The sequence below is a fragment of the Oryctolagus cuniculus genome, chromosome 6, assembly GCF_051225735.1.
Source record: "Oryctolagus cuniculus isolate XC-2025 breed Fujian yellow rabbit chromosome 6, ASM5122573v1, whole genome shotgun sequence".
NCBI classification, from domain to species: Eukaryota; Metazoa; Chordata; class Mammalia; order Lagomorpha; family Leporidae; genus Oryctolagus; species Oryctolagus cuniculus.
Genome location: NC_142872.1, coordinates 98,093,165 through 98,106,648, shown reverse-complemented (window position 1 = coordinate 98,106,648; position 13,484 = coordinate 98,093,165). Strand labels below are relative to the sequence as shown.

Genomic DNA, 13,484 nt, shown 5'->3' with positions numbered 1-13,484 from the left:
TTCCAACAAATCGTTCTAGGAAAATTGGATATCTGCAAGCCAAACAATAAATATGGACCCTCATCTAAACTCATATACAAAAAAAAAAAAAACTCAAAATGGATCAAAGATCTAGATATAAGATCTAAAACTATAAAATCCTTAGAGAATAAAATGATAGGTGGAAACTTCACAACATTAGATTAAATAATAGGTGGAAACTTCACAACATTAGATTTGGTGGTAACAAAAGAAAAAATAGATAATATAGACTTTATGAAAATGTTTTAAAAATATGTGCCTCAAAAGATATTATCAACAAAACAAAGAGGCAACACTTAAAATGGGAGAAAATATTTTTAAGTCATCTAGATTATGCACCACCTAACAATGTTTGTGTTAACTATAGAGCTCATAGATGATGGGAGTCCCCCAAGACTTAACAGAGCTGAAAAACTCCTTTTACTTAGTGTTGTCATAGTTGTCATACCATTATACCATATCACATTCCTCATGTATTTGTCATGATTCTGATATAAAACCTCCCACTGCACTGCCATTCATATAAAAGTACAACACATACAATTATGTACAGTTCTTGATAATTATAATAAATGACTATTTATTGGCTAATGTATTCACTAGACTATACTCTTATCTTTATTTTACAGTGTGCTCCTTTCACTAAAAAGAAAAAATAAACTGTGAAACAGGGAGATCTTTCAGAAGGTGTATGGAAGAAGGCAGTTATCACAGGAGATATCAACTGTAGGTACATTATTGTCTCTGGAAGCCACTCGAGTGGCAGGTAGAAGACAGTTATATTAGTGATCCTGAATCTAGGTATGCTTAATACACAAATAAGTACCACTGAGTTACAATTACCTACAGTCTTCAGTACAGTACCATGCTGTACAGGGTTGTAGCCTAGGAGAGATAGGCTACACCATACAACCTAAGTGTGTAGTCAGCTATACAATCTAGGTGTGAGTAAGTACAGTTTAATGATCATACAAGGACAAAATCACCTGGGAACACATTTTTCAGACTAGAATCCTGTTGTTAAGCAGAGCATGACTATATCTGGTAAGAGACTGGCATCTACAATATGAAAATTACTAAAACTCAACAACAACCAACTCAAAATTGGGTAAAAGACTTGGATAGACATTTCTTTGTACAAAGGAAACAAATTTACAATAAGTACATGAATAGATGCTTAACATCACTAATTATTAGAGTAATGAAAATCAAAACTATAATAAGATACCCCCTCTACCCCTTAGGATGGCTAAAAAGTGGGAAACAACAAGTGGCAAAGATGTGGAGAAACTGGAATATTATATGCACTGCTGTGAAATTATAAAATAGTACAGTCACTATGGAAAATAATATGGCAATTCCTCAAAAATTAAGAAATAATTACCATATGATACAGCATTTCCACTTCTGGGTATACACCGCAAAGAATGTAAGCATGATCTCAAGGAGGTATTTGCACACCTATGTTCATAGCAGCATTATACACAATAGCTAAAATAGGGAAGCAATCATGTATACTAACAAATAAATGGATATGCACAATATGATATATGCACATGATAAAATATTATCCAGTTTTAAAAGGAAGGAAATTCTTTTTTTTTTTTTTTTTTTTTTTTTATCTTTTATTTAATGAATATAAATTTCCAAAGTACGTCTCATGGGTTACAATGGCTTTCCCCCCCATACCGTCCCTCCCACCCACCACCCTCCCCTTTCCCACTCCCTCTCCCCTTCCATTCACATCAAGATTCATTTTCGATTATCTTAGTATACAGAAGATCAGCTTAGTATACCTTAAGTAAGGATTTCAACAGTTTGTTCCCACACAGAAACATAAAGTGAAAAATAATAGATGATTTTTTTTAAATGATGATGAAATCAGATCAGACCTATTGTCATGTTTAATCCCAGTGAGAGTCAAGTTGGGAATTGATAGTTTCTTTTCTTTTTTTTTTTTTTTTTTTAACAGAAGATCAGTTTAGTGTACATTAAGTAAAGATTTCAACAGTTTGCACCCCCATAGAAACACAAAGTGAAATATACTGTTTGAGTACTCGTTATAGCATTAAGCCTCAGTGTACAGCACATTAAGGACAGAGATCCTACATGAGGAGTAAGTGCACAGTGACTCCTGTTGTTGACTTTACAAATTGACACTCCTGTTTATGGCATCAGTAATCTCCCTATGCACCAGTCATGAGTTTCCAAGGCTATGGAAGCCCCTTGAGTTCTCCGACTCTTATCTTGTTTAGACAAGGTCATAGTTAAAGTGGAGGTTCTCTCCTCCCTTCAGAGAAAGGCACCTCCCTCTTTGAAGACCTGTTCTTTCCACTGGGATCTCACTCACAGAGATCTTTTTGCCAGAGTGTCTTGGCTTTCCATGCCTGAAATACTCTCATGGGCTTTTCAGCCAGATCCGAGTGCCTTTAGGGCTGATTCTGAGGCCAGAGTGCTATTTAGGACATCTGCCATTCTATGAGTCTGCTGAGTATCTCACTTAAAAGGAAGGAAATTCTAATATGTGGTAAAATAGGATTTACCCTTGAGGATATTATGCTAAGTGAAATAAATCAGTCACAAAAGACAAATACTGCATGGTTCCATTTATATGAGGTAGTTAGAGGAATCAAAATCATAGGAACACACAATAGGCATTTACCTTATAAATTAATTGCCAGTTAAGACACCTTTACCTTATATTTGAGTATCTGGGTTTAATAACCATCCCTGGCTCCTGACTTCAGTTTTCTGTTAATACAGACCCCGGCTGGCAGCAATGACAATGGTTAAAGTAACTGAGTTCCTCACATCCATATGGGAGATCTGGATTGAGTCCCAGCTCCCAGCTCGCAGCTTCAGCCCAGCCAATGAGATTATGAGTATTTGAGGAGTGAAACAGTGGATGAGCTCTCTCACTCACTTGCTCTGTCTCCCTCCTTCCCTCTTTCTTCTCAAATAAATAGTGTGAATATATATACATATACATTAGTAATGGTATATATATATGCTACTAATAGTAATAGTATATAATATATGCATTATATATTAAATATACATATTTTTTGATAGGCAGAGTGGACAGTGAGAGAGAGAGACAGAGAGAAAGGTCTTCCTTTTGTCGTTGGTTCACCCTTCAATGGCCGCCAAGGCTGGCGCGCTGCGGCCGGCGCATCGCGCTAATCCGAAGCCAGGAGCCAGGTGCTTCTCCTGGTCTCCCATGGGGTGCAGGGCCCAAGGACTTGGGCCATCCTCCACTGCACTCCCTGGCCACAGCAGAGAGCTGGACTGGAAGAGGAGCAACTGGGACAGAATCCAGCGCCCCGACCGGGACTAGAACCCGGTGTACCGGCGCTGCAAGGCGGAGGATTAACCTATTGAGCCACGGCGCCGGCCTAAATATATATTTATATATTATAAATGTTATATATATTATATATATAATGTTATATATATTATAGATATATATGTATGTATATGTTATATATATTATAACTATAGAGACAGAAAGCAGAATGATGATAGCCAGGGTTGGGGAAAGGTAAAGGAGAATTACTGTGGCCGGCGCCGCGGCTCACTGGGCTAATCCTCCGCCTAGCGGCGCCGGCACACCGGGTTCTAGTCCCGGTCGGGGCACCGGATTCTGTCCCGGTTGCCCCTCTTCCAGGCCAGCCCTCTGCTGTGGCCAGGGAGTGCAGTGGAGGATGGCCCAGGTGCTTGGGCCCTGCACCCCATGGGAGACCAGGAGAAGCACCTGGCTCCTGGCTCCTGCCATCAGATCAGCGCGGTGCGCTGGCCGCAGCACGCCAGCCGCGGCGGCCATTGGAGGGTGAACCAACGGCAAAGGAAGACCTTTCTCTCTGTCTCTCTCTCTCACTGTCCACTCTGCCTGTAAAAAAAAAAAAAGGAGAATTACTGTTTAATAGATACATAGCTTCATTTTTATCAAGGAGTTATGGAGATGGGACAATGGTGATGGCTGTACATTACAAATGTATTCAATAGTACTAAATTGTACAATTAAAAATGGTTGAGATAGTAAATTTCATGTTATGCATATTTTATCACAATAAAATTTTGTAAAATTTATGTCTAACAAATAATTTAGGAAGTCATGTCTGTTTAAAAGTGCTCCTTAATTTGTATGTGAAACCAGTTGTCTGCAGATTGCTTCATGAATGCATTGTCAATTTATGAAAATCAGTATGGAAACATTTGAAGAGTTTTTAAAATGACATATTGTGTAGTATGCTTTGTGTGAAATAAATTCTTTACAAGACAGTGTAAAGGAGGGGGGAGCTCAAATCAACAACCTAAATTTCCACTTTCATAAACTAGAAAAGGAAGAACAAACAAACCCAAACGCAAGTAGAGACAAAAAAATTTCCACTAAGGTGGAAATATATAAAATAGAGAACACAAAATAGAGAAAAATCAACAAAATCAAAAACTGGTTCTTTGAAAAGATCAACAAAATTAACAAACCTTTAGCTAGACTGACAAAAAAAGACAAGAAACAAAGAGAAAGGATTCAAATTACTTACATGAGGAATTAAAAACATCACTACAGACCTTACAGAAATGAAAGTGCTTAAGGGGATGCTATCAACCACTATATGCCAACAAATTACATAATACAGAAAAAAGTGCACAAATTCAGATAAACACAGACTACCAAAACTGACTCAAGATGAAATAAAATTTCTGAATATATATAATAAGAGATAATATGAGATTTAATTTGTAACTTAAAAATTGCACACAGAAAAGAATCCACGAGTGTACTGGTGAATTCCATTTAACATTCAAAAACCAATTAAACAGTTCTTTACTAAGTTTTTTTAAAAGAAAAAGAAGGAACACTTCCCAACTCATCCAATGATGCCAATATTACTCCACCAAAGCCACACAAAAAAATCACAACAGAAGAAAATGATATAAATATACAAACATACTCAATGAAAATACTAGCAAATCAAATCTAGCAACATATAGAAATGATTATGCATAACGACCAATTGGGGTTTATTCTAAGTATGCAATGTTGACTTAATATCCAAATGCCAATTAATATAATACACTATATCAATAAAGGATGAAAAATACATAATCATCTGAAATGCAGAAAAACATTTGACAAAATCCAACACTCCATGGTAAAAGTATTAAACAAATACTCCCTCAACCTGACCTACACCTTGATTTTATGCCAAGTAAGATGATGATAATTAAAGAACAATAACCACTGTTTTAAGGACATGAAGAGATCAAGACTTTCTCACACTGCTGCTTAGAATGTGAGATGGCAGTCACTGTACGAATGCATTCTCAAAAAGTCAACAATACAGTTTCCATGTGACCCACCATTTCCTCTCCTAGATATATATCCAAGAGAACTGAAGTCACATGTTCACACAAAAACTTGTACATATTCATACCAGCATTATTCCTAATGGCCAAAGATTGAAAACAAACCTTAATGACCACAGGATGATGATGTTTAAGTAAAATTTGGTATATACATACAAGAGGATATTATATAGCCATATAAAAATACATTATTAATAACATTTTAAAATACAGATGAACCTTGAATAAATTATGCCTAGTGAAATAAATGAGGTTCTAAAGGTATGTGGCTTATTATATAGATGGCTTTTAAATGGAATGCTATGATTTCAATTATGTAGTATGTCCAGAATGGGCAAATCTATAGAGGCAGAAAGATTAGTGGTTTCCAGGGTGGCTGCAGGAGAGAGGGAAATGGGCAGTGACAATGAATGGCTATGGGGTTTCATTTTGGAATCAGAAAAATATTTGGGAATTACATAGTCAAGATAGTTGTACAACTTTTTAAATATAGTGTAAAACCACCAAATTGCATACATAAAGGGTAAGTTTTAAGGTATGAGAATTATATTTATTTCAGTTAAGAAAAAAATTCAGTGGTTACATCCATCCCAGCAATATGAAGAAAAAGAACGTGTAATTAAAAACTAAGACTATTCAATCAATTACATAGGATTAAAATAAAATAAGAAAAATGAATATGTTGCTCTTATATACTCACAGTGTTTTCTACTTTGGAAAAAAATTACATTTTGCCATGACCTCCAAAGCATGTATTCTTATCTAATTTGGATACTCCTGACTTCAGCAGAATGCCTAGCATTGCACATTGTTTTGCTTATTAACCTCTTTAGGATTTGACATTTTTGGTCCAAGAGCACTGTGTTAGTCTGGGTTCTCTACAGAGACACAACCAAAATGATGTGTATGTGTGATTGTGTGTGTGTGTGTGTGTGTATGTGTTGTCTACAAAGATAATTCAAAAAGTTCATGGGAAAAACAGTATTAAAAGACAAGTTTATTAAGACTATACTTTCAGGGATCATTTCTATAGTTTGCTACTAAAGACAAGTTTATTTTCATGCCAAGAAGTTTTGAAATCCATGAATACTTTTTACATAATATATACTTCCTGTGAATTTTTGAAGACTCCTCATATATCTACATATATATAAACACAAGTCTTTATCATACATCTGTATGGAGAGAAAGAGATTTATTTTAAGGAACTTTCTCATCCGATTATGGAATAAAATTTGCAGAGCTGGCTGGCAGCCTGAGAGACCCTGGAAAGAGCTGCAGTTTTAGCTTGAAGGCCATTCTGCTGGCAGAATTCCTCTTCTGTGGTCTTCCCCCTGCCAAAGGTTTATTTATTCATTTGAAATGCAGAGTTATGGGGAGGGGAGGAGAGGGGAGAGAATAGAGAGAGGAGGGGTTTTCCATCCACTGGTTCACTCCTCAGATGGCCATGACATCCAGAGCTGAGCCAAACTGAAGTCAGGAGCCAGGAGCTTCCTCTGGGTTTCCCATGTGGGTGCCAGGGCCCAAAGACTTGGACCATCATCTGCTGCTTTTCCAGGCACATTAACAGGAAGCTGTATTGGAAGTGGAGCAGCTGGAACTTGAACCAATGCCCATGTGATGCCAGCGCTGCAGGCAGCAGCTTAACCTACTGCGCCACAGTGCCAACCCCCCTAACATTTCCTATTCTTCCTGGGAGGTTAATTGTTTTCTATTAAGGCCTAAACTGAGTAGATGAGGCCCGCTCACACTATGGAAGTCTAATAATTGAAATGCTTGTCTCAACTTTAAAAAAAAAATGCCTTCACATTTTTCCCCTGTCTTCTTCCTTATGCCACTTGCTATGCCAGTCCATGCCCTTACCTCCAAGTCTCTTTGCCATGCCTGGAAAATTTGAGGAAATCAAGCATTTCCTGCTCACAATCAGAAACAAGAATACCAAGTGTGTCAAGATCAAGAAAAGAAAGCATAATGCAAAGTTTGAAGTTCAATGCAGCAGGTATCTTATTATCTTTGTGATTACAAAGAGAAAGCAGAAAAATGAAAACAGCTCTGCCACCAAGTTTGACAGTGAAGGAGCTGAAAGGAACCAGACATATGACTGTGTTAAAATTATTTTAAAAATATTCATTTATATATTTTTACTTATTTGAAAGCCAAAATAATGGGGAAGGAGAGTGGGGGAGGCGGAGAGGGAAAGAGGGAAAGGTGGGGAGAGAGAGAGGGAGAGAGAAAGGGGAGAGAGACGGGGGTAGGGGGAGAGAAATCTTCCATCTGCTGGTTCACTCCCCAAATAGTTGGGCTAGGCCAAGCCAATGCAAGAAGCCTAGAACTATTCACATTGGAAGTAGGGACCCAACTACTTGGACCACCATCTGCGGCCTCACAGGATAAGTTAGCAGGAAGCTGGATAAGAAGCAGGGATTCAAATTGGCACTCAGAAATGTGATGCTAGGGTACCTAGTGGCAGCTTACCCAACTCTGCCACAATGTGTATTCATGTATGTACGTATGTGTGTGTGTATGTGTATGTGTGTGTAAACACCTTCACAGAAACATCTAGAATAATGTTTAACAAAACAGCTAGGTAGCATGGCCTAGCCAAGTTGACACATAAAGTTAACCATAACAGGACAACCACATAACATATACAACATAGAAAGATCATATAGTCATAACAGGAGTACTGGTTCTAATTCTGGACATCTGAGAACCCTCTTCAACTCACTGTCTTTGTTATGTTCAGTGAGAGACTTCAACTCCCTTAGCCCCAATACCTTTATCTGTAAAAGGTGGGGGATGTTGCAGTTCAGAGTCCAGAATGAGAAAATAAGGTTATTAGGGAAAGTCCTCTGTGATCATACACCCTACGCCAACGAGTGGCCAAAAGCTAATAGTGAAAAATCAGGTTTATTAGTAATTTAAAACAACCCAAATTTGCTGTGATCCCAATGGTTCTGAGATATATTGAAAGAAATCTGTTAATACCTCAATGAAGCCTAAATTTTAAAGAATACTTTGGAGGCCCATGTTGTAGTGCAGTTGGTTGATCTGCTGCCTGTGATGCCGACATATGAGCACTGGTTCCAGTTCCAGCTGCACCACTTCCAATCTAGCTCTCTGCTGATGCACCTGGTAATGCAGCGGAGGATGGCCCAAATGCCTGGGCCCCTGCCACCCACATGGAACACCCAAGTGGAATTCTAGGCTGGCTTTGGCCTGGCCCAGCTCTGACCGTACCAGCATACCACAGGCTCCCACCTATATAAACGTCATCTAAATCTCAGAGTACCTTAGATGAACTCTGTTCCTAACTTGCTTCCCTACCTTACCAAAACCTAAAGAACACAATTATGACCCATCCTTGCAATTTCTCATCATCAAAGATGTAAACAGGTCATCTTATCAAGATTTGACTATTTCTAATGCAGAAGAGCCATTGTCAACCACCATGCTACATAACCTCACATCAATGGGTGTAAGAGCTAATCATTCACCCTCAACAGGGCTCTGCATCCTGCTTTGAAATGCTTTCCCCTGCCCATAGGTAGAACCGTTTTGTACTCTCCAGATGGGTTACTCTCCCACATTTCCCATTTCTGTTGAGTCTCAGAGCTCATGTTATAACTACATGTTCTAGTCACTGAATTCTTACTCTAATGAAAAAAACAGAACATCGAGGGCCTCCTTCTTTAACGTCTCATTACAAATCTTAGTCATTTGCAGTGGCATCCTACATTATTTTCCTTTTGTTTCAGACAAACAAGGCTATCTCCTCGTTCTCTTCTCTTTCTACTGTTGGTGGCATTTTGACCCATTGCAAGTCCTTTCTTCTCCCCACATGTCAAGGCCTTTAATCTCTTCCTCCTCTACAGAATCTTCCCCTCAGAATATAAGCAGAAGAAGCTCTCTCTTAAAAAATCAATAAAATAAAATAAAATTTTCTATCAGGGTGCCATCTCAAAAACCACCATCGAAGGCCAAGACAAAACATGTGAAACAAAAGTTCTTAAAACACTGGATATGAGATAATGACAGACAGTGAACACTAAGAGATGGCAAAAACAAACAGGTGAGCCCTACAACTATCCCAGCTCTTGCTGTAACAGTTTCCAATCTGTAGAGCATAAAAGGTGAGTCCAGGAGGATCCAAAAAGACTTTCTGAATTGAGCAGAGAGCTGAAGAACTGGAGAAATCAAAGCAGCGGGAATTCAAAAAACATGGTCCCAGAGAGAAGAGGGATGCACAAAGAGTTAACCCAAGAGGGTCCTCCAGTCTTATTCAGCTGCTCAGCACCAGTGTCTGAGGAAACCCAGCACTACACAGTGCCTGGAGTGCAGGTGCTAGATAGCTTCAGGCCCTTGTCTCCCACAGTCTCCAAGCATTTCTACCTAGGCTGAAAATTTCTTTGTCCTCATTTTACAGTTCCAAACCAACCTGTCACTAAAAACAGCTAACTGAATTGAGGGAGTGGTGCAGCCAGACCTACAGAGTCCCTGATCATAAGACTCATGAGGTAATTTATCTCCCTTTGTCTTGAATGGTTTCTTTTCCAGGAGCCCCATGCTGATAACAAAAAGTAACTACCACCTGCAGGTAGCTCCTACACAGACTGCAGCCTGCTTTGCCTTCACCAAAATTCCCCAAAGAATATAATATCACCACCCAGTAGAAGGAGGTTCATGCTCACTATAGAGCAACCAAGGACTGCACACAAACTGAATGTGCCTCAATTTCAATCTCTAAGAACAGTAACTGTCTTGCTGTGTGTCAGGAATGAGGATCCAGTTTTAAGGATTCTATAGCAATTCTTCGCACCAGTTTTGGGTGTTTTCTATAACATCTGAAGGAAAAATCACCAAAAAGGATGAAAGGGAACCATGCCAGGTACTCACACAGATGTAGGAATAACACAGAGAGTGCTCAGAAGAGCACTGCCACCATATTACAAATGAATAGCCCTAGCCTGAGGGCTACTCGGATTCCTTCTATGCATAATAGAAGATCCAAAATCATATTATTTCCAAGTAACTTAACTGCATCCCAGAACAAAGATCAATAATATTTATAGGAATACAAAATTACCCAGCATCCAACAGGCAAAATTCACAATGTCTGGCATTCAACCAAAAGTTACTAGGCATGCAAAGAAGCAGAAAAACATGACCTACAATTGGGAGAAAAATCCACAGAAACTGACAGTCACAGACCCAGCATGCTGGTGGTCTGGGCCCACTTCCTTTTGCTTCCTGCCTGGCTCCAGCATCCTAATTTAACCTGCAGCACAGGTCACTCTCTGTTCACATGTAGATCTATTCTGTTCCCTCATTTGCAAAGGGACCCACCTCCTGGGTGCTTCTGATGGAGCAGACTCAAAGAATCTGGCAGGGTTTACGGCCTTGCTCAGCACTCACTTCCTATTCCACAGAGGTATCTTCCTTGCTTTTGAAAATGGCTATGTCTTTTTAGATTTCTATTTTTATAATGTAGCTCTTGTTGCAATGAGGTTGAAACATGGGAGTAACTTAAAATGTGATTTTACCATATCACCTCAACTGGAAGTCCCCGTTATTTCCTGAAACGTGCCCTTTGCTTTCACGAACACTGCTCTCTTGGTTTTCTGCTCACCACCCAGATTACTGCCTTTCTTTCTCTGAATCCCCCTTCTTGAGTCACCAACTGAATGTATGGACTTTAAAGAACTCCACACTTGGCCCTTTTCTCTCCTTACTCTGTGATCCCCTGAAATTTTATGAAAATTCAGAATAGCTTAAATGGTATTAAAGATTGATTTCATTTTTATAAGGAGGAAAGAGTGTTCTTGGGACATTTATAACAAATATAACTCTTTGGTCATTTACAATTACTGGGGACTGTAACAAGCACAGTACATGATTGGTAGATAGACATGGAAGCTACATGTGAAAACAGAAAACAGTCTTCAGAAGCTCATCAGGTTAATGAGAAACGTAATTGGGTCCCTGTGAGTGCTAACAGTGAGAAAAGCACATAGGAATAAACTGAATTGGTTAAACAAAGGGCAAATAATGGTTGAGTCTGGGTCTCCCATTAATAATGGGTGCAGCCTGCACTGCGTTCATGTTTTTGTGAATGTTTTCAGTCCTAAAATATGTAGGTAGTCTTTCACTGGCTGTTCGAACAAAATAGCTTCCATTGCCTTCTTTGAACTTATAGTTTAGTCTTCATTTTCTTACTTACTTTAACTCCTTTCTTGTCTCCCCTAAAGGAGGTTGCGTAAATGTAGCAATCTAAGAAGGAATAGGGGCAGGGTGATGAAACAAGGCATAGAGATACCTTGTCTAGTTCTTTTCTAACATCCTCAAAGAGTTCTCCTTTGCAACTAAAACCTGAAGAACATAGCAGGATTGTCTTTGTTTTTTTTTCCTGCTATTTGGGCACAAATAAGCCAAAGAAGGGGTATCTCATCAAGAAAAAATGAGCACATTTCCCAAAATACCTCCCTTTATGGTCATCTGTTAGAGCTCATTTTAGAATCAGAGGTCAGAGAGAGTTGGAGTTAGAGGAACAAAGTTCACATGTAAATGAAGTTAAGTTCCTCTTTTTCAGAAGAGTTGGTCAAGGCACTGATTGAGGAAGAGCACGGAATCCCTGTTCTCTGACACCACAAAGTGTCTATTACATGAGCGCTTCCTTCTGGTGCCAGGAGCCAATGAAGTTTTACTTGATGTCTTACAGGGAATAGGATATGGAGTGAGGGTAGGGATGGGGGTGAGAGGGCAGCTAAAGTGGGAATATTCTGACCAGGATCCAATATTGGGATAGATGGTAGGGATAGAATAAGACTCCAGGGGCCAGCATTGTGGTGCAGCAGGTTAAGCCTCCCCTTGTGACTGATGCCCACATCCCATATGGGAGTGTCAGTACCAGTCCCAACGTATCAGCTTTTGATCCAGCTTCCAGCTAATGTGCCTGAGAAAGCATTAGAAGTTGGACTTTTGCCACAGGCATGGAAGATCTGGATGGAGTTCCTGGCTTCTGATTCCAGCAGGGCACAGACCCAGCTCTTGTGATAATTTTGAGAGTGAACCAGAAGAAGAAAGATAAGATCTCCTCCCTTTTCCTTCCTCCCTCCCCTCCCCTCCCCTCCTTTCTTCTCTTTTCCCTCTTCTCCCTTCCCTTCCCCTCCCCTCCCCTCCTTCCCTTCCCTTCTCCTCTCATCTCTCTCCCCTGCCCCAACCTTTCAAATAAAATATGTCTTTGGAAAAAAAGAGAGAGAGAGAGAAGCCTATATGAGAAATAATGAGCACAATAATATAATACTGACCTTCTACAAAGCTCTAGCTTTGGGGCCAGCACTGTGGTGCGGTGGGTTAAAGCCACCGCCTGCAGTGCCAGCATCCCATCTGATCCAGCTCTCGGCTAATGAACCTGGGAAAGCAGCGGAAAATGGCCCACGTCCCTGGGCCCCTGCACCCACATGGGAGACCTGGATCTTGGCTTTGGATTGGCTCAGCTCTGGCTGTTGTGGCCATTTGGAGAGTGAACCAGCAGGTAGAAAGTTCTCTCTCTCTCTCTCTCTCTCTCCCTCCCTCCCTCCCTCCCTCTCTGTAACTCTGCCTTTCAAATAAATAAAATTTTAAAAAAGCCTTCTAGTTTCCAGGAGTATCTGCACACACAGGTAATCTTATTTGACCTTCACTTTCTGGGAAAAACATGGAGGAATGAGCTCCAGAAGAGTGGGCAAGTGGCCAAGAATTTCTCGTCCAACAAATGCAGAGGTCTTCTCATGGCAATTACAGATGGAGCTATTTTCAATATGTGTCATGGGTAGGATGGTATTTCTCCCCTAGATTAGTTCCCCAACTAAATCAAACAAGGTTTGGGACCACACCCTGGAGGCTAGCATTGTGTGCTACAATTTTTTTTTTTAAGATTTATTTATTTATTTGAAAGGCAGAGTTACAGAGAAGGAAAGAGAGAGAGAAACAGGGGGAAAGAGAGAGACAGTCTTCCATCTGCTGGTTCACTCCCCAAATGGCTGAAGCTGGGCCAATCTGAAACCAGGAGCCTGGAGCTTTTCCCAGGTCTCCTATGTAGGTACAGGGGACAA

The 13,484-nt window shown here is 39.8% G+C and overlaps 1 long non-coding RNA gene and 2 pseudogenes across 3 annotated transcripts in view; 2 read left to right on the top strand and 1 right to left on the bottom strand.

Annotated features, from left to right (window-relative positions):
* Window positions 1-13,484, bottom strand: part of LOC138849922 (uncharacterized) — a 277,914-nt gene that overhangs the window by 257,737 nt on the left and 6,693 nt on the right. The gene's annotated exons all lie outside the window — the stretch shown is intronic.
* LOC127490814 (small nucleolar RNA U3) lies at window positions 6,394-6,477 on the top strand (annotated as a pseudogene).
* On the top strand, window positions 7,272-7,512 carry LOC100341082 (large ribosomal subunit protein eL38 pseudogene; annotated as a pseudogene).